Source organism: Heterodontus francisci, chromosome 17 (assembly GCF_036365525.1).
Source record: "Heterodontus francisci isolate sHetFra1 chromosome 17, sHetFra1.hap1, whole genome shotgun sequence".
NCBI classification, from domain to species: domain Eukaryota; kingdom Metazoa; phylum Chordata; class Chondrichthyes; order Heterodontiformes; family Heterodontidae; genus Heterodontus; species Heterodontus francisci.
Genome location: NC_090387.1, coordinates 37,934,765 through 37,960,673, shown reverse-complemented (window position 1 = coordinate 37,960,673; position 25,909 = coordinate 37,934,765).

Here is a 25,909-nt window from a genome sequence, read left to right as displayed (position 1 = left end):
ATGGAATAAAAGGGACGGTAGCAACGTGGATGCAAAATTGGCTGAGTGACAGGAAACAAAGAGTAGTGGTTAATTGATGCTTCTCAGGCTGGGGTAAGGTTTATAGTGGAGTTCCCCAGGGATCAGTGTTGGGACCCTTGCTTTTCCTGATATATACTAATGACCTAGACCTTGGTGTATGGCACACAATTTCAAAGTTTGCAAATGATACAAAACTTGGAAGCATTGTGAACTGAGGAGGATAGTATTGCACTTCAAAAGGACATAGACAAGTTGGTGGAATGGACAGACAGGTGGCAGATGAAGTTCAATGTGGAGAAATGTGAAGTGATTCATTTTGGTAGGAAGAACATGGAGAGACGATATAAAATAAAGGGTACAATTCTAAAGTGGGTACAGGAGCAGAGGGACCTAGGTGTATATGTGCATAAGTCATTGAAGTGACAGGACAGGTGAAGAGAGCAGTTAATAAAGTATACGGAATCTTGGGCTTTATTAAGGGGCTTAGAGTACAAAATCAAGAAAGTTATGTTGAACTTGTATAAGACACAGCTGGAGTATTGTGTCCAATTCTGGGCGCCGCACTTGAGGAAAGACATTGGGGAGAATACAGAAAAGATTCATGAGAATGGTCCCAGGAATTTCAGGTATGAAGATAGATTGGAGAAGTTAGGACTGTTTTCCTTGGAGAAAAGAGGCTGAGAGGTGATTTAATGGAGGTATTCAAAACCATGAGGGGTCTGGACAGAGTAGATAGAGAGAAACTGTTCCCACTCGTGAAAGGATCAAGAATGAGAGGGCACAGGTTTAAAGTATTTGGTAAGAGAAGCAAAAGTGATGTGAGGAAAAGCTTTTTCACGCAGCGAGTGGTTAAGGTCTGGAATGCACTCCCTGAGAACGTGGTAGAGGCAGGTTCAATTGAAGCATTCAGAAGGGAATTAGACAGTTATATGAAAAGGAAGAAGGTGCAGGGTTACGAGGAGAAGGCGGGGGAATGGAACTGAGAGAATTGCACTTTCAGAGAGCCAGCACAGGTACGATGGGCTGAATGGCCTCCTTCTGTGTTGTAACGATTCTGTGAACTGTTCATCAAGATTCATGTGCCAAAACCCATTTTTGACATAGCATGTAGCCACATCTTCCATCATTGGGAGAGGATAATGTTCTCCAGTGTTCATTTTCCAAATGCTGCCCCCGTGCCAACTGATGGTGCATTTCCAAGACATGCTCTTGGGAGAATTTTGAATTTTTGCATGAAAAATTTGTGTGTTCTGTTTCATTTTCAGTAGGTTTTTCAAACATCCCTAGCTTTTGGCACATTTCCCCTTCAATCTCCTGATACTCAGTACATGAGACTTTTTTATTTACAGCATAGTTCCAGTTCTCCGTAGGTCACAACATATATTTTAAAAACGTTTACCCCAGTTACCAATTCGGTCAATAATATACTCTACTCTTTATCCCTGAATAAAATACACCAACCAGGTTTCTTTAATAAACAACAAAATTATCTGTTTATTATCAAACAAGACTTATCCAGTAACAAAGCAAAGCATTAACACACAGATTGAAATAAGAAAGTTCCCTTTTTAAATTCCACCCACCCCCCCTCCCACACACATACACATGTACACACACTGGAAATAAAACAGAAATTCTCTCTGTCGAGGTCTGTGACAGAAAAAAATACTTTGGCAAAATATTTGCTAATTCTTGAAAAAAAAAGAGAAGGTATGGAAGCAAGTCGGTTGTCCGTCTTTTGGTCTGGTGTGCGGGTATGCGGAGATGGGTCTCTGGGATCTTTTCTAAAGCAGTTCTTTACAGGCAGCATTGAGAATTATTCTGGCAGGTTTTTCCAGCTTCTCAGGAGAGATGCAGTACCAGGAATTTTAACTCTCCCATTTGGGATTTTGCTGGGTTTCTTCTAAGAGGGAGAGAAAGAGGTGAGATGGATGGTTTCTTTTCCTTGGCAGGCAAAACACCAACTGTCTTCAAAATAGTTCACACTCCAACTGACTTGAAAACAATATCCAAACCCCAAACAGAAAGTCAACCTCATGACCTCGATAAACTTCGACATGTGGCTTCTCTGTAAACATCGTTCCCAGGTCACCAGGGTTTCTGTTGTTTACTGAGCTTAAAGCATATGATTTCCAGCAAAGGTTGTTTTCAAACAACATCTCAGTGTCCTTTCAGTGAACTGTCATCAAAAACAAAAGTCCAGCATTTATAAAATCTACAGCCTTCCGATGAATCCATCTCCACAATTTAAATGAGTCCTCAAAAAAAACTTAACAAAAAATAAAAGCACTTTCAGAACAATACGTTCCATCCTCCTCATTCTTTCTAGCCTCTTATTCACTTGCTCTCTTCACCCACCCGACACCACTGCTGCTTTTGGATTTTTTTCCCTCTGTTTTCTCCTTTTCACCTCCTACATGCTGAGCACCACGTTGGAGGCATTCATTTTTTTTCTAGCATTGTTTTGGAACTTTCTTCCCTTTCCGTCCTAAGCAGTGCTTCCTTCTGAGTATTGCTCTGGGACTCTAGATCCTAGTTTTGAAGCTACTGTCCAGCGCCATGAACACTCCAACCGGGTGAAACAGCACTTTTCTTCCAGCTTCGTATGTTGTATTCATCGCTTATGATATAGTCTCCTCTACATTGGGAGACCAAATACAAGTTGGGTCCATTCTGTCCACAAGTGCGACCCAGGATTGCTACCTTAATTTTCTGATCCATATTTCCTTGAGCTTCTAAGGGTAGGCGGTGGCGTAGTGGTATTATCACTGGACTAGTAACCCAGAGACCCAGGGTATTTCTCTGGGGACATGGGTTTGAATCCCACCACAGCAGAAGGTGGAATTTGAATTTAATTAATAAATCTGGAATTAAAAGCTAGTCTAATGATGGCCATGAAACCATTGTCGATTGTTGTAAAAACACATCTGGTTCACTAATGTCCTTTAGGAAGGAAATCTGCTGTCCTTACCTGGTCTGGCCTACATGTGACTCCAGACCCACAGCAATGTGGTTGACTCTTACATGCCCTCTGAAATGGCCTAGCAAGCTACTCAGTTGTACCTAACCGCTACGAAGTCTATAAAAAGGAATGAAACCGGACGGGCCACCCGACATCGACCTAGGCACCGGTAACAACAACGGCAAACCCAGCCCTGTCGGCCCTGCAAAGTCCTCCTTACTAACATCTGGGGGCTTGTGCCAAAGTTGGGAGAGCTGTCCCACAGACTAGTCAAGCAACAGCCTGACATAGTCATTCTCACGGAATCATACCTTACCCCAGATACTGCCATCACCATCCCCGGGTATGTCCTGTCCCACCGGCAGGACAGACCCTCCAGAGGTGGCGGGACAGTGGTCTACAGTAGGGAGGGAGTTGCCCTGGGAGTCTTCAACATCGACTCCGGACCCCATGAAGTCTCATGGCATCAGGTCAAACATGGGCAAGGTAACCTCCTACTGATTGCCACCTACCGCCCTCCCTCAGCTGATGACTCAGTACTCCACCATGTTGAACAGCACTTGGAGAAAGCACTGAGGGTGGCAAGGGCACAAAATGTACTCTGGGTGGGGGACTTCAATGTCCATCACCAAGAGTGGCTCGGTAGCACCACTACTGACTGAGCTGGCCGAGTCCTAAAGGACATAGCTGCTAGACTGGGTCTGCGGCAGGTGGTGGGGGAACCAACACGAGGGAAAAACATACTTGACCTCGTCCTCACCAATCTGCCTGCTGCAGATGCTTCTGTCCATGACTGTATGGGTAGGAGTGACCACCGCACAGTCCTTGTGGAGGCGAAGTCCAGCCTTCACATTGAGGATACCGTCCGTCATGTTGGGTGGCACTATCACTGTGCTAAATGGGATAGATTTCGAACAGATCTAGCAATGCAAAACTGGACATCCATGAGGCGCTGTGGGCCATCAGCAGCAGCAGAATTGTACTCAACCACAATCTGTAACCTCATGGCCCGGCATATCCCCCACTCTACCATTACCATCAAGCCAGGAGACCAACCCTGGTTCAATGAAGAGTGCAGGAGGGCATGTCAGGAGCAGCACCAGGCATACCTCAAAATGAGGTGTCAACCTGGTGAAGCTACAACACAGGACTATCTGCGTGCCAAACTGCATAAGCAGCATGCGATAGAGAGAGCTAAGCGATCCCATAACCAACGGATCAGATTGAAGCTCTGCAGTCCTGCCATATCCAGCCATGAATGGTGGTGGACAATTAAACAACTAACTGGAGGAGGTGGTTCCACAAATATCCCCATCCTCAATGATGGGGGAGCCCAGCACATCAGTGCGAAAGATAAGGTGGAAGCATTTGCAACAATCTTCAGCCGGAAGTGCCGAGTTGATGATCCATCTCAGCCTCCTCCTGAAGTCCCCAGCATCACAGATGCCAGACTTCAGCCAATTCGATTCACTCTATGTGATATCAAGAAACGACTGAAGGCACTGGATACTGCAAAAGCTATGGGCCCTGATAATATTCCGGTAATAGTACTGAAGACCTGTGCTCCAGAAGTTGCCGCGCCCCTAGCCAAGCTGTTCCAGTACAGCTACAACACTGGTATCTACCCTGCAATGTGGAAAATTGCCCAGGTATGTCCTGTACACAAAAAGCAGGACAAGTCCAACCCGGTCAATTACCACCCCATCAGCCTACTCTCAATCATCAGCAAAGTGATGGAAGGTGTCATCAACAGTGCCATCAAGCGGCACTTGCTTAGTAATAACCTGCTCAGTGACGCTCAGTTTGGGTTCTGCCGGGGCCACTCAGCTCCTGACTTCATTACAGCCTTGGTTCAAACATGGACAAAAGAGCTGAACTCGAGGTGAGATGAGGTGAGAGTGACTGCCCTTGACATCAAGGCAGCATTTGACCGAGTATGGCATCAAGGAGCCCTAGCAAAACTGGAGTCAATGGGAATCGGGGAAAAATCTCTGCTGGCTGGAGTCATACCTAGCACAAAGGAAGATGATTGTGGTTGTTGGAGGTCAATCATCTGAGCTCCAGGACATCACTGCAGGAGTTCCTCAGGGTAGTGTCCTGGGCCCAACCATCTTCAGCTGCTTCATCATTGTCCTTCAATCATAAGGTCAGAAGTGGGGATGTTCGCTGATGATTGCACAATGTTCAGCACCATTCATGACTCCTCAGGTACTGAAGCAGTCCGTGTGGAAATGCAGCAAGACCTGGAGAATATCCAGGCTTGGGCTGATAAGTGGCAAGTAACATTCGCGCCACACAAGTGCCAGGCAATGACCATCTCCTAACAAGAGAGAATCTAACATCTCCCCTTGACATTCAATGGCATTACGATCACTGAATCCCCCACTATCAACATCCAGGGGGTTACCATTGACCAGAAACTGAACTGGAGTAGCCATATAAATACTGTGGCTACAAGAGCAGGTCAGAGGCTAGGAATCCTGAGGCGGGTAACTCACCTCCTGACTCCCCAAAGCCTATCCACCATCTACAAGGCACAAGTCAGGAGCGTGATGGAATACTCTCCACTTGCCTGGATGGGTGCAACTCCAACAACACTCAAGAAGCTCGACACCATCCAGGACAAAGCAGCCCGCTTGATTGGCACCCCATCTACAAACATTCACTCCCTCCACCACCGACGCACAGTGGCAGCAGTTTGTACCATCTACAAGATGCACTGCAGCAACACAGACAGCACCTTCCAAACCCGTGACCTCTACCAACTAGAAGGACAAGGGCAGCAAATACATGGGAACACTACCACCTGCAAGTTCCCCTCCAAGTCACACACCGTCCTGACTTGGAACTATATCGCCGTTCCTTCACTGTCGCTGGGTCAAAATCCTGGAACTCCCTTCCTAACAGCACTGTGGGTGTACCTACCCCAAATGGACTGCAGCGGTTCAAGAAGGCAGCTCACCACCACCTTGGCCAGCTTGGCCTGCGTCGCCCACATCCCATGAATGAATAAAAAATAAAATTAAAAAAAACACTGTTCCGATGAAGCTTAACATAAGCTCAAGGAACAATACTGCATCACTCTACTTGGCATATTACATCCCAACGGTCTCCGCATTGAATTTAACAATATCAGATATTAACCACAGGTCCCATTTTCTTTTGGATAGCAAGTGCTGTTAATGTAAGATGGATGCACCAGCGCTTCTAGGAATGCTGGAGGTGGTGGGTTGATGCTTGGGATGAGGATGCCCTATTGTTAGGTACATGGCTAATGATCTGTACCTTTCTTGTTTACTTGCCTTTTCTTTCCAACTCACTTTTGGGCCACTGGAGCATTATCCTCCCCAGTCTACCAACACCCTACTAAATGGTTCCCCAAAAACTGGTTTATGCATTCTGCTTTCCAGAATTTCCACGCTTCCCTTCCCATCCCCTATTCTGCTGCAACCATTTACACATGCTCTGCGCACAACTTTTGTCATTTAATCATCTCCTGTCCTGCACCCAATCATAGACCTCTTCTTTTCCTGCCCCCTTTTTCCTGATTCTCGACCTGCTTTTAAGCTGTTCATCTGTAACATATAGTCATGACAAAAAATCATCAACCTGAAATGTTACTCTATCTTCACCTCTTCACAGATGCTGACTGACTTGCTGATTTTTTCCAGCATTTTCTATTCCTTTCAGATTTCCGGTTTCTGCAGTATTTTGCTTTTTGTGCCTCTCCAGTTTCATCAGACTGTCTGTAATGGACTAACTAGTGCCTGATGCACATCAAGAGCTAAACGCAGCCAAATATTTTGACATGTCATTCTATAACGCATGCATTGTAATAAGTCTGAATTGTTTCTTTGGAATAATTTTGACTTGCATATATACCAATATTGAGACCATCTGTTTAACTGCCTCTGTTATATCCCTGCCTTCCCCTTTCCCACCAAGCAGAACTTCCCCCATAGTTCCACTCTGCCCTAGTCCTGAACTTGCATCTTTTTTTCCCCCTTCTATCTCCTCTCATATACTTTCTGAGTTCATCTTGTCCATGAGACCCACCTCTGCTCCCTCTGCTGCTGACCACATAACGTCCCTTCCTGGCCTCCATACTAGCTAACATTCAAAATGGTTCCCCTTCCCTTTCCAACCTGTAATCATGACACCCCCCACCCCACCTTCTCACAAAACCCACCCTTGACCGCTCCTCATAAGTTACTTGGACGTTTTGTTGCTTCCCAAATCTGTGTCCATTTTCCCATAACTCCGTGTTTGAAATTCTTCGATTAGGTTTCTGACCCTACCACAGCACAGAAATAGCTCTAATCAAGATCACAAATGATGTCCTCTGTGGCTGTGGTGGTGGTGCACTATTCCCCTCCCCCATATTGTTCTTAACCTCTTAGGGGCCTTTGAAACATTCGTCCATGTCCGCCTTCTCCAATGCCTGTCGTCTGTTGTCCAGCTGCCTTGCCTGCTTCCATTCTTGCCTATTCAGTCATAGTCAGAAAATGAGAATCTCCTGCATTGGCATCCTTCCCGCCCCTGCAGCATTATCTGTGGAGTCTCCCAGGAATCTACCCTTGGCTCCTTCTTATTTCTCCTCTACATGCTGCCCCTCGGTGACATCTTCCAAAAGCAGGACATTAGGTTCAACATGTACTCTGGCAACACCCAATTCTATCTCAGTATCACTTCCCCCAATCCCCCACGCTGTAGTTGTGTTGTCTGACATTCAATCCTGCATGAATATTGGCATCCTACGTCACCCACCCTGAGCTGAACTTCTGACCCCATATCCTCTCTGTCTCAAAGACCATCTACTTCCACCTCTGTAACTTTCCCCGTCTCTACCCCTGCCTCAGCCGATCTGCTGAAACCATCATCCATGTTTTTTTTACCTGTAGTCTCAACCATTCCAGTGCTCTCCTGGCCAGCATCCCATCTTCCACCATCCAGAAAATTGAGCTCATCCAAAATTCTTCTGCCTGCACCTTAACCTGCACCAAGTTTTGGTCACTCATGGTCCCTGTGTTTGCTGACCTACATTGGCTCCTTTTTTAATTCATTCACAGGATGTCGATGTCACTGGTTAGGCCAGCATTTATTGCCTATCCCTAATTGCCCTTGAAAAGGTGGGGGTGAGCTGCCTTCTTGAATACAACTGAGTGGTTTGCTCGGCCATTTCAATGAGCAGTTAAGAGTCAACCACATTGCTGCAGATCTGGAGTCGCATATAGGCCAGACCAGGAAAGGATGGCAGATTTCCTTCCTTAAAAGGACATTACTGAACCAAATAGGTTTTTATGACAATTCAGTAGTTTCATGGTCACCATTACTGATTAATGGCTTTTTATTCCAGATTTATTTAATTAATTACATTTAAATTCCCCAGCTGTTGTGGTGGGATTTGAAATTAAATGTACAGATCATTAATCCGGTTCTCTGGATTACCAGTCAAGTAACATAACCACTATGCTACTGTACCCCCATTTGGTCCATCAATGTCTCAAATTTAAAATATTCCTCATGTTCAGATCACTCATGGTCTCACCAATCCCTTTTTCTAATTTCATCCACCTTTGCAATTCTGTAAGAACTCTCTGTTCTCCAACTCTGCCCCTTTCTGTACTCCCCATTGGTGACCGTGCCTTAAGTGGCTTGGAGTCAGTTGTTCTCTGTATATTTAAACCTTTATATTCTTGTTACAATAGATCACATGGAGATAAGACTTCAGTTTATATATGATATGAAAATCTTGTATCCGTGTGCACTTCATTGTCAATTTTTTGGTCACCTTTGCAGCTGTTCCCAATTGAAGTCTGTGTCCATCTTTCATATTCAATTATTCAGTGTCAACAGGTCCTGTCAGCATGTAATTACAGGCTGTAGCCATGAGTGGATGATGCACTGTTTTGGCCACACAGATCACTCAAAATGTTTTCTGAAAAATATTTATGAAATCATGGAATGGTTACAGCACAGAAGGAGGCCATTCAACTTGTTGTATCTGTGCCAGCTCTCTGCAAGAGCAACTCAGCTAATTCCACTCCCATTTCCTATTCAGATAATTATCCAATTCCCTTTTGAAAGCCAGGATTGAATCTGTCTCCACCACACACTCAGGCAGTGAATTGTAGATCTTAACCACTTGCTGTGTGTAAAAAAAAAAAGGTTTTTTCTCATACTGTCTCTGGTTCTTTTGCCATTGGTGTCCTCTAGTTCTCGACCCTTTTGCCAATGGGAACAGTTTCTCCCTATCTACTCTATCTAGATCCCTCTTCATTTTGAACACGTCTTTCAAATTCCTCTCAATCTTTTCCAAGGAGAACAGCCCCAGCTTCTCCAATCTATCCACCTAGCTGATGTCCTTCATCCCTGGAACCATTCTAAAAAATCTTGTCTGCACCCTCTCTCATGCCTGCACATCCTTGCTAACGTGTGGTGCTCAGAATTGGATACAATGCCCAGTTGAGGCCGAGAAAGGTTTTTTTTAATAAAGGTTCACTGTAATTTCTTTGCTTTTGTGCTCGATGTCTCTATTTATAAAGCCCAGGATCCCCTATGCTTTATTTACTGCTTTCTCAACTTGCCCTGCCACCTTCAATGATTTCAGCATATAAAACACCAGGTTCTTCCGCTCCTGCACCCCTTATGGAATTGTATATTTTGTTTTATATTGTGTCTCCTCGTTCTTCCAACCAAAATGCATCACTGCACACTTTTCTACATTAAATTTCATCTGCCACATGTCCACCCATTCCATCAGCCTGTCATCTGCCGCAAGTACGTCCATTCTACCGGTCATTCTACATCCTCTTGAAATCTATCACTATCCTCACAGTTCACAATACATCCAAGTTTGTATCAAATTTTGAAATTGTGCCCTGGACATCCAAGTCTAGGTCATTGATATAGAGCAAGAAAAGCACTGGTCCTCATACCAATCCCTTGGGAACTCCACTATATACTTTCCTCCAGTCTGTAAAACAACCCTTCACCAATACTCTGTTTCCTATCACTCAGCCAACTTCATATCCATGCTGCCACTTTGCCTTTTATTCCATGGGCTTTAACTTTGCTGACAAGCCTATTACGCGGCACTTTATCAAACACCTTTTGGAAGTCCACATCAACACCACATCAAATGCATTACCCTCATCAATTTTCTATTTAATCTTCCATTTTCCTCAGCAACTACAATTTTTCATGTTCAAAATAAGATTTTAATGAAAAAATCTTTTAAAATACATATTTTACAATGACACAACTAAATTTACCAATTAATTGTATCTTGTGTCATATAGTGCCTTCATCAAAGTTTTTATGCAAAAGCTTCAGCTAATTGTGGAAGCTTGAGCTTGGACCTGATATTTTTGCCCGAAACAATCGCTCTACTACTGAATGCAAATTTTGCGGTCTGTGAATTTGCAGTTATTTTAATTTCCCAGGGTGTATCAATATCATTCAGTCAGCTAAGATGCTGGAATATTTTTCCTGAGCTTCTAACAGACTGTTTTTAGTTTTTTTTCAAAGTTTGAAGAAAACCGAGATGACAGATTCCAAAAGAGTCATTCATAAACATGCTGAGCGTCTGAAAGTGACTGAGTGGAAAACATAATACATGATAATGATTATCACAGAATCACAGAATCGTTAACAGTGCAGAAGGAGGCCATTGGGCCCATCGTGTCCGCACTGGCTCTCTGAAAGAGCAATTCTCTCTGTTCCATTCCTCCGCCTTATCCCCTGAACCCTGCACCTTTTTCCTTTTCATATAACTGTAAAAGTCTGTTTTGAATGATTCAATTGAACCTGCCTCCACTACGTTCTCAGGCAGCGCATTCCAGGCCATAACCACTCGCTACGTGAAAATTTTTTTCCTCTTGTCACTTTTGCTTTTCTTATCAAACACTTTAAATCAGTGCCCTCTCATTCTCGATTCTTTGACGAGTGGAAACAGTTTCTCTCTATCTACTCTGTCCAGACTCCTCATGGTTTTGAACACCTCCATTAAATCACCTCTCAGCCTTCTCTTCTCCAAGGAAAACAGTTCTAACTTCTCCAATCTATCTTCATAACTGAAATTCCTCATCCCTGGAACCATTCTCGTGAATCTTTTCTGTACTCTCTGCAATGCCCTCACGTCTTTCCTAAAGTGCAGTGCCCAGAACTGGATGCAGTACTCCAGCTGAGGCCGAACTAGTGTCTTATACAAGTTCAACATAACTTCCTTGTTCTTGTACTCTATGCCCTTATTAATAAAGCCCAGGATACTGTACACTTTATTAACACCTCTCTCAACCTGTCCTGCCACCTTCAATGACTTATGCACATATACACCTAGGTCCCTCTGCTCCTGTACCCCCTTTAGAATTGTACCCTTTATTCTATATTGTCTCTCCATGTTCTTCCTCCCAAAATGAATCACTTCACATTTCTCCACATTGAACTTCATCTGCCAACTGTCTGTCCATTCCACCAACTTGTCTATGTCCTTTTGAAGTGCTACACTATCCTCCTCAGTTCACAATGCTTCCAAATTTTGTATCATCTGCAAACTTTGAAATTGTGTGCCGTACACCAAGGTCTGGGTCATTAATATATATCAGGAAAAGCAAGGGTCCCAACACTGATCCCTGGGGAACTCCAGTACAAACCTTTCTCCAGCCCGAAAAACATCCATTAACCACTACTCTTTGTTTCCTGTCACTCAGCCAATTTTGCATCCATGTTGCTACCGTCCCTTTTATTCCATGCACACAGGTTTTTTCACAAGTCTGTTGTGTGGCACTGTATCAGATGCCTTTTTAAAGTCCATGTACTTCACATCAACAGCATTGCCCTCATCAACACTCTCTGTTGTATTCTCAAAAAAACTCCAGCAAGTTAGTTAAACATGATTTTCCCTTAAGAAATCCATGCTGGCTTTCCTTAATTAACTCGCATTTGTCCATGTGATTATTGATTTTGTCCCGAATTATTTTTTCTAGAAGATTTCCCACCACCGAAGTTAAACTGACTGACCTGTAGTTGCTGGGCTTATCTTTTACACCCTTTTTTGAACAAGGGTGTAGCGTTTTCAATTTTCCAGTCCTCTGGCACCACCCCAAGTCTAAGGAAGACTGAAAAATTATAGCCTGTGCTTCTGCGATTTCCACCCTCACTTCCCTCAGTATCCTTTGATGAATCTCATCCGATCCTGGTGCCTTATCCATTTTAAGTACAGACAGCCGATCTAATACTTCCTCTTTATCAATTTTAAACTCTTCTAGTGTCTGACTTACCTCCTGTTTCAATATTGCCTGCATTGCATCTTCTTCCTTGGTAAAGACAGATGCAAAGTATTCATTTAAAACCTCAGCTATGTTCTCTGCCTCCATGTGCAAATACCCTTTTTGGTGCTAATCGGCCCCACTCCTCCTTTTACAACCCTTTTACTATTTATATGCCTACACAAAACTTTGGGATGTCCTTTAATGCTAGCTGCCGGTCTTTTTTCATGCTCTCTCTTTGCTTCTCTTATTATCTTGTTCACTTCCCCTTTGGACATTCCCTTCTTATGTAGATGTGGCTTTTATTTTGTATAATCTTCAAGTGTATTAGCAGAGTGTCTGACTATAATTTGAAGGACAGACACAAGCACACACATACACTTATCTAGCTACCTAGTTGGGTGCAGTTCTGCAGGAATTAGTCTCTTAACTCCAAGTTGCCAGTGAGAGCCAGTGACCTATTCAGAGGGAAGAGGGGTATGTGGGAGGGTTGAGGGCGCATCTCAGCTGAACCTTGTCTTGTACTTATCTGGTATTCATATGTGCTGTTCCAGCAGCCTTCGCTTGATATTGATTAAGAAAAGGAACATGAACCTTTCCTGGCCCAGAGGCACTGAGGCCAATTGCAGTAACTATTGTTACCGAGCAGCTAACTCAGCAAAGACTAGGAAGTTCTATTTTTCTTTGCGCAGCTGCTTCATAGATGAACTTACTGAGCTATTGGGAGATGGTTCAATCATTTAAGAAATTAGTCGGAGTGACATCATAAGATATGCACTGTAGCTACAACATTTGATGCTAGCCTATTTCCTAGGGCTGATTGAAACTGCTTTTATTAATTATCTGTGGTAATCTAGTTAAAGTATAAAGATAAGAAAAATGGTGAGTGAATGAATACTCAGATGGGTAACATCAGTTAAAAAGAGGAGAATGCATTACTCACTTTTTGCCTGTCTGGTGTTACTAAGTAACAGTTTCCTGTATAAGAGGATTTGTCTGCCTGCTTCTCTCTCCCATAACTGTATTTAGACAGGTTTTCAGTAGTAATGGAGTTACAATACTAGGAGATGTTTTAAGTATGTGTCATGCAGACCCCCACCTGCCAAGAATGAGGCATATTAATTTTGTCATATGAAGATTGATTTTAAACTGTTGCTGGGACGAGGAAATGACTTGTTAAGCAGATCAGCCGTAGCTGGAAAAAACACTTCCATACTAACAGACAGTTCTTGTGGAGACAAAGGATCATTCCCTGACATATTCAACCCACAATGGACTTTGATCACCAGACATTGAAGGTGAAGAAGCTTACAATCCAGGATGACTGCTAAGATGGCCAAATCCACAAACAGACATGGTCAAACCAGCTAGTTACATGACTAACCTGCTGGGCAACCTGAGTTCTTTTGAATTGTACAAACAGCTTCAGAGGGGGAGACTGTTTGCTCCTGGACTTTAAAGACCTCTCCTGTCTGCTCCCATCTCTTTCTCACGGAACTCCAAATCCACTGAAGACGTGAACCTCAAGAGAGAAAAGTCTACTATATCGAACAAGGTTTGATGGGTCCCAACAAAAAACAAGATCTACCTACAATCAAGGACTGACAGTGAGCTCGAAGAACAGTAACCAAAACCATCTTCAGATATTGCCTCAAACTTTTCCACTTTATTTCTTGTGCTCTTTTCTATCTCTATCTGCATGTGTTTCTCGCGTATGCATGCTAGCGTGGGCGTGTCGTGTATCTGTAGGCATTAACCAAATTGGAGTTTAATTGAGTTCAACTTTTCTTCTTTAAACCTAAGAAAACCTGTTTGACTGGTTTCTTTGCCTTACAATTGGAAAGCGGTGAACAAGGATTCATCAAGGGGGTGCTAAAAACACAGTGTGTTTAAAATTAAACCCTGTTACGGTAAGACCAGGTGATGGCTGAGAAGGAACCCTAGACCCCTTCCTCACCTGGTCATAATATATGTTATGGTAGACTGATATAAGATGGAAATTTGTGGTCAAAAATGGGTGGGGTGGGGTGTGTAGGGGGGCTTGTCGAATGCATTTGAACTATGTGACAAGGCAGGTGTTATATGTTTGGTTCTGTATGCTGCCACGGTATTGAGTCTAGCCAGTGAGGTTCTTAGACTGTAGTATTTAAACAGTAATCATTATTGCATAATAACTATGTACACTCCACTCTAGCCTGTGTGACTCTTATAAAAGCCATGCTATATCTGTTCTCAAATCTCTTCCCCGTGATCTCTTGCATCATCATGGTGGGTGGTATTCTTTACACTCTCCCAAGTTAACCCTTTCATGCCCTTATACTACAGTAGGCATGTCTGAGTAGCAAAGAAGGGGAAGTAAGCAATGGTGTTGACGAGCAGAAGTAAAAGGATAACTAAAGAAGGGGTGGGACAACTTGCAGACAAAGGGAGTATCTTGTACTTGATTGTGACAGAATTCCAGAGGGTCTTAAAAATATTTTATTTTTGAGGATGGTGAAAATGGAACAGGAGTACCTGAGGAGAATGTATTACATAGGCACAGGCCATTGGCCCTGCTGGGCTGAGCCAGTGTTAATGCTCCACCCGAGTCTCCTCCTACCTTATCTCATCTAACCCTATCTTCACATCCTTCTATTCTTTTCTCCCTCATGTACTTAGGGCGGCGCAGTGGTTAGCACCGCAGCCTCACAGCTCCAGCGACCCGGGTTCAATTCTGGGTACTGCCTGTGTGGAGTTTGCAAGTTCTCCGTGGGTTTCCTCCGGGTGCTCCGGTTTCCTCCCACATGCCAAAGACTTGCAGGTTGATAGGTAAATTGGCCATTAGCAATTGCCCCCAGTATAGGTAGGTGGTAGGGAAATATAGGGACAGATGGGGATGTGGTAGGAATATGGAATTAGTGTAGGATCAGTATAAATGGGTGGTTGATGGTCGGCACAGACATGGTGGGCCGAAGAGCCTGTTTCAGTGCTGTATCTCTAAACTAAACTAAATTACTTATTGAGCAGCTTCTTAAAGGCATCTATGTTATTTGCCTCAACAGTTCCATGTGGTATTAAGTTTCACTTTATAACCACTCTGGGTAAAGAAGTTTCTCCTGATTCCCGATTTAGATTTATTTGTGATTGTTATATTTATGGCCCCTAGTTTTGGACTGTCCCACAGGTGAATCCGTCTTCTCTATGTCTACCCTATCAAAGCCTATTATAATTTTAAAGACTGCTAATGCGCCCCAGCCTGTCCAGTCTATCCTGATAGTTATAACCTCTCAGTTCTGGTCTCATCCATGTAAATCTTGGTTGCACCTTCCCAACTGCCTCTAGATCCTTTTTATAATATGGAGACCAGAACTGTACATAGTACTCAGTGTAAAATAGCCAATAGCAGAAATAATTATTCAGAAGGCAGCAATTATAAAGATAATGGGACCAATAGGTAAGTTACCAGACCCTGATGATCTTCTGATTGGATGACTGAACACAGACTAGGAAGTAGATTTTGCATGGCTCAGCCACTTATGAGATTAATTTACTGAAAACCATTGTATCTTCTCCCAATCACTTATGCAAGAAATGAAAAGTAGAAGTCATAAGATAAGCATTTGTTGCTGGACTATCTTACAGGGCTTATTGAAACTGATCTTAGTAATTATCTGTGACAACCTACTGAAGCCAGTTAGAGAAACAGATAGTGAAGGTACTAACCATAATTTTCTAAAGACCTTCTTGTGAAAGACTGGAGGGTGGCAAATCTTATCTCTGTTTAAGAATGGGAAAAGAGCTAAGCTATCTCGTTGCTCCTCAACTCTGAGTCCATAAAGTTGATAAAATTAATGAACACTTAGGAATCATGGGTTAATTGGGGACACCTGACAAGTCTGATTAATTGAACTGGATTTCATAGAACTGGGCACTGGAGTTTCATGGAGTTACTAGTTTTAATGTGAAAGTTTGTTTTGCCTTACCAATTATCAATTTGTGGTTACGACGTCTATGAATTTGAACATTTCTATAAACACAAATTCTTCAAGCACAGGTTTTCATGTTTTCCCTCTTGGTCTGTAGTTTTCTCTGAAGTAGCTTCTGTTTCTGAAATTAAAAATAAACATTTTGTCATAGTTTGCTGTGAAATTTCACCTCACATAGCTTCTATAATTTATCTTCCGACATTTGTGGATCATTGGAAAAATATCTGTCTTATTTGAGAGAATGATTTGTTTTGACATTCCACAAATATAAAATTAGCTTTTCAGAGCCAGTGAGGGTGTTTAGCAGTAATTATCAAGTTAGTACAGTTAAAACTCTAGATACACTTCCTTCAACAAGGTATAATTTTTTCAGCAAGACTAACAGAATAAGAGTGATGTTCTGGTCACTTCATTGATTTGCCATTAGAGTCATAGAGTTATACAGCACAGAAACAGGCCCTTCGGCCCATCGTGTCCTTGCCGGTCATCAAGCCTATCTATTCCAATCCCATTTTCCAGTACTTGGCCTGTAGCCCTGTATGCTATGGCGTTTCAAGTGCTCATCTGAATACTTCTTAAACGTTGTGAGGGTTCCGGCCTTTACCACCTCTTCAGGCAGTGCGTTCCAGATTCCAACAAACCTCTGGGTGAAAAAAGTTTTCCTCAAATCCCCTCTAAACCTCCTGAACCTTACCTTAAATCTATGTCCCCTGGTTATTGACCCCTCCGCTAAGGGAAAAAGTTTCTTCCTATCTAACCTATCAATGCCCCTCTTAATTTTGTATACCTCAATCAAGTCCCCCCTCAGCCTTCTCTGCTCCTTGGAAAACAACCCTAGCCTTTTCAGTCTCTCTTCTTAGCTGAAATGCTCCAGCCCAGGCAACATCCTGGTGAATCTCCTCTGTACCCTCTCCAGTGCAAAGCTGGTGTCATCTGCATTTGTGTGGAAGCTGACCCCAAGTCCACTGCTAAGAGACAGCATGTAGATGAAGATCAGAGTGCCAAGGATAGGATTCATGACTAAGTCTAGTGCTAACAGTCCAGGGGTTAGACAGAAGCCATTGCTGAAACTTCTCTGTTTATGCTGGGATAGGTAAAAATGGAACAAGCAAGGATGGTCCCACGGAGCTGGACAACAGAAGAGCTTCTTGGAGGAACCAGGCCTGGTTGACCATGTCAAAGACTACGGAGAGGACATGGAAGGAAAATGCACCATGGCCGTAGTCACAGTGGCTGTCAGTTGTGACTTTGATTGGGCCCATCTCAGTGCTCTGGAAATCTGATTGGAGAAATTAAAACAGGCAATTACAAAAAAGATGGAAGTGAATTTGGGAGTCGGCAACATGTTGAAGAACTTTGGAGAGAAAAATGGGGTTGGAGATTGGGTGGGACAGAGAAACAGTTTTTTGAGGGGGGTGTCTAATGGGATCTCGAAAGGGACAGTACCTGAGCAGAAGGAGCCATTTACAATGTCGGTGATAGGGTACCTGTTAAGAGAAGTTGGGCGGGCAGCAGTTTAGAGCAGGGGCTCTCAACTGGGGTATGTGGAACCCAAGGGGTCTACAAGAAGGTTTCAAGGGGTCCACCAGTGGCTCCCTGTCTCCACCATACAGAAAATTTAGAGTCAATTTAATGCTGATCTCTGATGGTTGTCCGGGTTACAGAGTTTTACCTTCTCACCCCAGGCCAATGATGGATACCAGCACAGTATCACTTTAGCTCCCGGCCCTGCTCCTGTACAGGATTGGGGGAACTCAAAACTGCCGCTTGGCCCCAGAGACTTAGGATTATCGGTCCACCTTGTTGTCAAGGAGACGGTGTCCGGTCTTACAGGGTGCGCTCCACTTGGCTGGTTAGTAATTGACAAGAGGAGAAGCAAGAGCTACTATGGCTGTCAACACCAAAGGACTCAGTGGCCTCATCCGCACTCTATCAACTCCAGTAATGCTTTACTAACCTCAGTGACAGTCTGTTAATTTCAGTGACAGGCTACTAACTTCAGCATAACCGAGCGAGGAGCAAGTGATGGACAGAATTGTTGCTTTGCACCAGCAACAAGTTTCATATTAAGTAAATGTAACCATAATAATCATAAATGCATTTTAATTGTATAACTCATTTTTATACAGAATAATATTTGTGTTATGGCGGTCTGTGAAATTTTCACAATGTGAATGGTGGGGGCCTCAAGCAAAAATGTTGAGAACCCCTGGTTTTGAGGGAATGATCTTGAGTGAGCAGGAGGTGGGTCTCATGGACAAGATTAGCTTGGAAGTAGGTATGTAGGGAGTAGAGAAACTAGATAACGTTATTGTGTATACATGTGTCACAAATCAAATGTAACTACCTATCTTGACATGTCAGGACTATTGTTGACATGTCCACTTATTGGGAGCTTTGTCAACATGTTTTGACATTGGCCAGCTTTTATTACTTTCCCAGATTGCCATTTATTTTCCCCCTTTTCAGTTTGATCAACCTTATAAAAAGGACATTTCTATTTCCCACCTTCCAGTTTTGATGAAAGGTTACACCCAAATCATTTACCCATCTTTTCTATTTATAGTTGCTGTGTATACTGCCATTTTCTGTTTCTATTTTCGATTTGCTGCCGTTTTTCTCATCACCATTGATTAACAGTTGTGGTGCATATGTTAGTTTTAGAAAATTAGCCAATTTGATTTAGTTCTGAGATATGTTCTTTCTCACTGAGACTCATTCTAATCTGCATCATTACCTACAACCTATTTTAATTGATGCTTACCGTATGCATATTCAGAGTTGTAGTGAATTAGATACCAATTTGTTTTTGTTTTTTATGCCAGGTACCAGTTTATTTGGAATTCAATTATAATTTTTTCATTTTGAATATAGAGCTCAGCTTTGGAAATACTGTGATCTGCCTGTAACTACAACTTTATTTAACAATGTCATGAATTAATAATTTGTTTAAAGGAAGTACAACAAATGTAAATTGCAAACAAAACAGACAACGTAAGTGAAGTCCATTCTCTGCTCCACACACGTCATGGAGCTATATGCCTCTACTTTTCTTGGCACAATATAGTTTAAGATAACACTGTCCTCTGAACTGGAGGAAGTTATTGCATGTAGAAACATCTGGATACCATGGAGAAAAATTTCACATTCCAATGCCATTACTTATTACATTGAACAGGAAAAAAAGGTAAATCATGAGAATGAAAATACATCAGTTTAGGTGTATTATAAGTAAAAATAAAAACTTTGGTGAGACCATATGTAGGAAAAAAAACAAGTAGTGGCTGGAAGCATTTTGTGTTGCACTTATTGACTTAGGTGAGCTGCGTACCCTAATCTTGTACATTTTTCTGCTGCAACATGTAATATATATTACATTTCACAGTTTGCTTTATGTAATAGCATGATCTGCATTTAAGCAGGTGAAAATAAAATTGTATGTACTAATGTACAGTCTAGTTAGATGGCAGAATTGGTAGTGGAGCCTTTGGATTGTGACTCTGTAACAAGATATGACATCTTCAGTGGTAATTGAAGATTTATTAGAGATGCAAGGTCATTTTAATGACTTTTAATTGGAGTTTATTCTGGCAGAAATTTAACAACAAGGAATAATTTAATCCAGAGGATACACAAAGTGTCTGTTTGGTGAAAGAAAAAAAATGGTGCACTTAAAGTGGAAGCGGTGCTATTGGTAGATTGTAGCACTATATCCATCTATCCAGATAACCATCAAAGAGGAGTATAGACACTTTCTGTTCTAGCCCCAAACTGATTAGAAGAGATGTGAGTCTCAATTCCATCTATTACCTTCAAGGAGTTGGTATTCCAAGTAGCAAAAACGGAGACCATAAAGTGTTCTTTATCTAGGAATGTATATGTCTTTGCCTTATAGGAAAAATTTGAAATGGCCAATGAGTCACCTAAGCCTCAATGCTTATGTAGGAACAGGAATAAGCCATTCAGCCCCTTGGGCCTGTTCAGTCATTCAGTTAATTTATGGCTTATCTGTATCTTAGCTAGGTTTAAGGGCTGTGGACCCAGTTACAAATTGGGATGTGATCATTGACTGGATCCTACTTCTAAAGTTCATTGTGTTTTTAAGACTGTGTGCCTTGGCTTGTAGGATCTGTGTGCATTTCTCAGACATTATATGATTTTGGGTACTGGAGGAATCTTTAAGACTGTACATACTTTTCTGAATGGCCATCCACAATGATCTCATGACTGTTCATTGTGCTTTATGAGTGACTGGTAAATGTAGGGCACCAATTGTTGATTCATAGCAGTGCCCATGATGCTGGTAAATATTATTTTCACCCTGGACATAGTCTAGAGTTCATTGTGAGGTTAGGTGTAGGGTGCTTTGGTCTGTCTTGTCCAGGATTGTCTAATCTTTTCACATGGCGGGGGGCACATTACAATTTTCGTCTTACGTAGAGGGCCGCTGAGATAATTTCAGAAAGATAAAGGCATTAAAAATGTAGCTTGCTATAAATCAAACCAACAACAACAACAGTGCATTCTTCTGAAGAAGCTTTAAATGAGAAGATTAATTTATTGATTTGCTTTCTCATCCCTACGTAGGACAGTGATTTAGTGAGACACCTGGCATTTTTTTGTTTGCACAAGTCCGTGTTTGCCCGCACACTACTTGTAGCGATGCGGAGTATTACAGATAGATGCCCCTCTGTCCCCACTCTCTGTGTCCACCACCCCCTCCACCCCCCCCCCCCCCCCCCCCCCGCCATATCCGTACACCTCCCTCTCTGTTTTGGTTCAATCCCTCTCTGTGTAGGTCTGCCCCTTTTCTGTGTCGTTCCCCACCCCCCTCCCCCGTGTCTGTCTCCTCCCCCCCTCTGTTGTTCCCCCATCCCCATGTCATTCCACCCTCGTTGTCGTTCCCCTCCACCTCACACTGTGTCGGTTATTATTGGTTAAAAAGAGGGAACTGCTTTAGAGAAGGAAAGCTCTGGCCTGTCACTGAGTACCTTGGAGGGGAAATCCACCTCGTGGTGGATGCATCTTTTTGCTGAAATCCCTCGAGAATCTGTATTAATCAGTTGATGAATGAGTAAGGCTAATGTGTTACATTGGACTTGAATGTCTGGAACATCCAGATGTTGGCGTAACATGTGTAGGTCCTTCCACAATGCCAAAAACAGATTTCTGTTAGTCCAGTGGTGAAATCTAGAATTAAGACAACAGCTACTGGAGGTCAGCTTTAAGTGCAAGTACTCCTATATCCAAGGTTTGGAGCCATGATTGGTTTGAAGAAAACGAGACAGCTGCTGGTGTAGTTCAGTGTCATGTTATGACTCCATGCCCTGCTCAGTTGGATGCTGGTAATGCATTCACATATGGTGAGTTTTGCTACTCTCCATGCTGTTGAGAAGCTTCTGCCTTCTGCTGTCCACTCAGCATGGCTCAAACTTGCCCTTATCCATTGTCTGATCACCAGTTAATAACACTTATTGAGGTAAATTGGGTTTGAGGCGGCTCCAAGATAAAGTGCCTTGTGATGGGAACTCGGAATTAACAAGATTTGGTAATCTTATGCCTGACCAGGTAGGACCCAGTAACCAGTTGATGAGCCAACCTTACTGACTAATGCAACCAGGAGGGGCACACCTTGCCAGATAAGCTTCATGGTATTAACTGTTTGTTTAGACTGCAGCAGCCCTGTGCTTGCACAGGGTCTCCAAGGCTCAGTTCTATCAATCTGCATTGAAGTACTCTCAACCTTAGTAAGTGGCATATGCCCTTATGGGGCGTGTACTTTGTACTGGACATACAGGAAACACTGTGGGTTGATTTGTCAATAGCTTGATTTGAAGACTCTTAAACTGCTAGTGGGTTTCTACAGATATTGGATTACCAAGTTGATGAAAACAAAGTCATTTGTTGTGGTGTAAATACTAACCGTGCTATTCCCACAGAACAAACTCCTTAAAAAAAAAGAAAAAGATGACATACATTACAGACAGCAATGCTTTCTAACGTTTTCTCCCTTGCTCCTCAAACACAAATTATAACGAGAAAGGACACTAACAGGAATGGTTACCATTCATTTAGTACTCAGTAGGGTCATGGTACAGCTTCTACCAGCTGACATCAGAAACACAAACCAATTCCTTCAATTTCTATTTTGTGAGGAATCCTTTGACAACCAATCCAGCTGTTAACAATTTAGAATGGCTGCAGGTAATTTTGTATAAAATTTGTCTTGATACACAACCTTGACAGACAACCTTTAAAAAAAATTGTCTGTGCTAAATCTTTTTGAGTGCAGTTAAATGGTGAGTGAGGAATGAATAAATAAAGGAGTGAAAGGCATTGGAGAATTTGGAGTAGCACTTAAGCCACTTGAGAGAGGTGAGGAAAGACTAGCGGGTCTGTAAGAAATAAACAACATCAGAAATAAAGCTCCAACTCGGCTTGACATTGCCCAACATTTTGTGAGCATTTGCTGTAAAAGGTGATCCAACCCAAAACAGGTTATTGCACAGCTGGTGTTCACAAAATTGATGGTTGTAGACTGACACCTTGGTCCAGCTTTATAACCATTTGAGAGATTCTTGCAGTGGACTCATGAGAATATTTCTGTGAGAGCAGCACAGGGATAGAAAAACAAGGTGGAGAGAACAAAGGAAACGAGGTGGGCAGAAAAACATTTAACTGCATCTGCTTTTGGTGACTCTGGGGAAGATGGGAGAATTCTTGCAACAGTAGGGATCAGAAACCTGTTCCAGACAGCTCTGAGCACTCTGTTGTCAATAGATCCTGAATTAAACCACGGTAGGCAAGTATTCTAAAGATGTCTACAGTACAAAGCAAGTGAAGATCATGGGGCGGGGACTCTCTAAACCTTGATGTCCCACTGCTTAGGCTGGACAGAGACCTGGCATTTCAGTCGATGCTGACATGCGTGTGGAGATGTGCTGTCTCCCACATGGTGGCGGGCAAACTGTAACAGTAGCATTCAGGCCAGATAACTGGTCCGGATCCTTAATAGCAGAACAGCCTATCAGCTTAGGAGACTGAGAAAGCAATAGGTGGAAGTCCTGGGAACCCTTCCTTTCAACTTCAACTGCCCGCCCCCCCCCACCCCACCACCAGTGTTTGGGCAGAGTTGGCATTAGTAGCAGACATGGTAGGCAGATGCCAGAGATGCACCTGAACTTATGGGCGGCACAGTGGCGCAGTGGTTAGCACCGCAGCCTCACAGCTCCAGGGACCCGGGTTCAATTCTGGGTACTGCCTGTGTGGAGTTTGCAAGTTCTCCCTGTGTCTGCGTGGGTTTTCGCCGGGTGCTCCGGTTTCCTCCCACATCCAAAAGACTTGCAGGTGATAGGTAAATTGGCTGTTGTAAATTGCCCCTAGTGTAGGGAGGTGATATGGAATTACTGTAGGGTTAGTATAAATGGGTGGTTGTTGGTCGGCACAGACTCGGTGGGCTGAAGGGCCTGTTTCAGTGCTGTATCTCTAAATAAATAAATAAACTTGTAGCTGTCTGGCCCATGTAAATGAGGTACCTTCCCATTGATTCTACAAACTCTTGTAGGGTCATCTCTGAAGCATACTGTTGGGCATGACCACCAGGATTACAACTCAAGGAATTTTGTGACTTTATTTTCTTAGTTCTAAAACGATCATTGGGAGGGGTGGCAAAGACATAACTTTTTTTCTCTGTTAAAAAAAAATTCTGTGACCTTTTGTTGTGTGCAGAGTAGCAATTACCCAAACCTTGATTTTTTTTTTTAAAGACTTATTCTGTGGTTTTAAGTAAGTACATATTAAGTAGTTGATTGAAAGTACACAACAATTTTAAAATCCTTTCATCAAGTGCAAATAATTTTCTCAAACTTTTAATCCAGTACTGTATCCACAAATTGATTTTGTTTTTCCTGTGGAAAATGTATTTTAATTGTTACCATAGACTTCAAATTGTCACGATCACAATTATGTAAGTGCACCAAACAAGACTCAACACATGGTATGATTTTACCCCTCCCTTTTTAAAATTAGTAATAACCACCACAGAAACAGTTATCCTATGTATGTATATGTATCCCAAAGCACTTCAAAGCAGGGATTGGAGGGGCAATACGGTTAACCATCTTTAAAGGGTGCAGTGTTTTGGAAAATTACTTTATTGCATCAGAGTGATGGGACACAGTTCAAGCCTGCAGCTCTTGATAAGCTAAGCTGTGATTTCAGTCATGCCATCGTGGGAAGTTGCTGAATCGGGGGAAATAAATCACTTTTCCATTGGGATGGAAGGAAAGTGTAAGCTGCAAGAAAATTGGTGCTGTTGTGGCCAGCTCCAGGATAACATTGACAAAGTCCTGTGAGCTGACCAACCTTCTTTTCAAATGTAGGTACACCGTGTTTTTTTATGTTCTTGGAATATGGGCAAAATTGGCAATGTAGTAGTTATTGACTATCCCTGTGGGAGGGCATTAAGAGTCAATCGCATAGTCACATATCAGCTAGACCAAGTAGTGGGTAGGGACTTGAATTCACGGCCTTTGAGTTGCAGGTCCAATGCAATAACAATTAGGCTACCATTCGCTTTACAATACAAAAAGAGGATAAAACAATATCTTAAAGGGGTAATCAACCCATTTCTGGATAATGGCATTATCATGATGGCAACCTATTTCTGGACAACAATGTTATATATTTTGGAATGTCCAGGATGAAGATGTGATTATTTACAATGTATATTATTGAGATTGACCTCTGCTGTCAAAACTAGAATATCTTCATAGTTGGCCACTTTCATGAATTGTTACATCATTAGAAATGACCAAAGGCAATAGCAATCCTGCTGCGATGCCAAGTCTGCATGTAGACGTTTCACAGAACTAAAAGGAATGTGAATTATCTGGCTTTTGTAATGGTGATTTGTGTCATAATTTTTAAGGCTATGTAAGCTTTCCTTGGATGCAGTACTGTAGGGTGCAAGTAGAAATATATACCTCAAATTACATTCATTTACAAGAATCTTGTCTTCTTGTAAGAGTTCAATAAAAGCAGTTGGATAAAAAGGCAGACAAGTAAGTAGTTAGGAATGGAATTGGAGTTTAAAAGGACAACTATCGGTATTGATGAAATATTCCACGGGACCGAATGGTTCCTGTGACTATAGAAGAGTTGCTAGTGAAATGCGGCTGGATATTTGGGCACAGAAACAATCAGAGAAATTTAGCATACCTTTTTATCAGAAATATAAATATCACAACAAATTGCAATTTATGTAGTGCCTTTAACATTGAAACATGTTCCAATTCTCCACAGGAGCATTACCAAACAAAATTGGACACTGAGCCATATAAAGAGGTATTAGGATGAATGACAAATGGTTGGTCAAATAAATAGATTTTAAGGAGTGTCTTAAAGGAGGAGTCGGGTAGAGGGTCGCAAAGGTTCAGAGACAGAATTCATGAGCTGAGGGACTAGGCAGCCAAAGGTACAGCTGCCAAGGGTGGAGTGATTATAATTGGAGTTGTGCAAAAGGCCAGAATTCAAGGTTGGTGGGATCCTGAAGGCTTGTATGGCTGGAGGAGGCTATGGAGGGAATTGAGAACAAGGGCGAGAATTTTAAAATTGAAGTGTTGCCCAACTAGGAGCTGTAGATCAGCAAGCATAGGGGTGGTGGGTGAAGGGGACTTAGTGCAAGTTAGGAT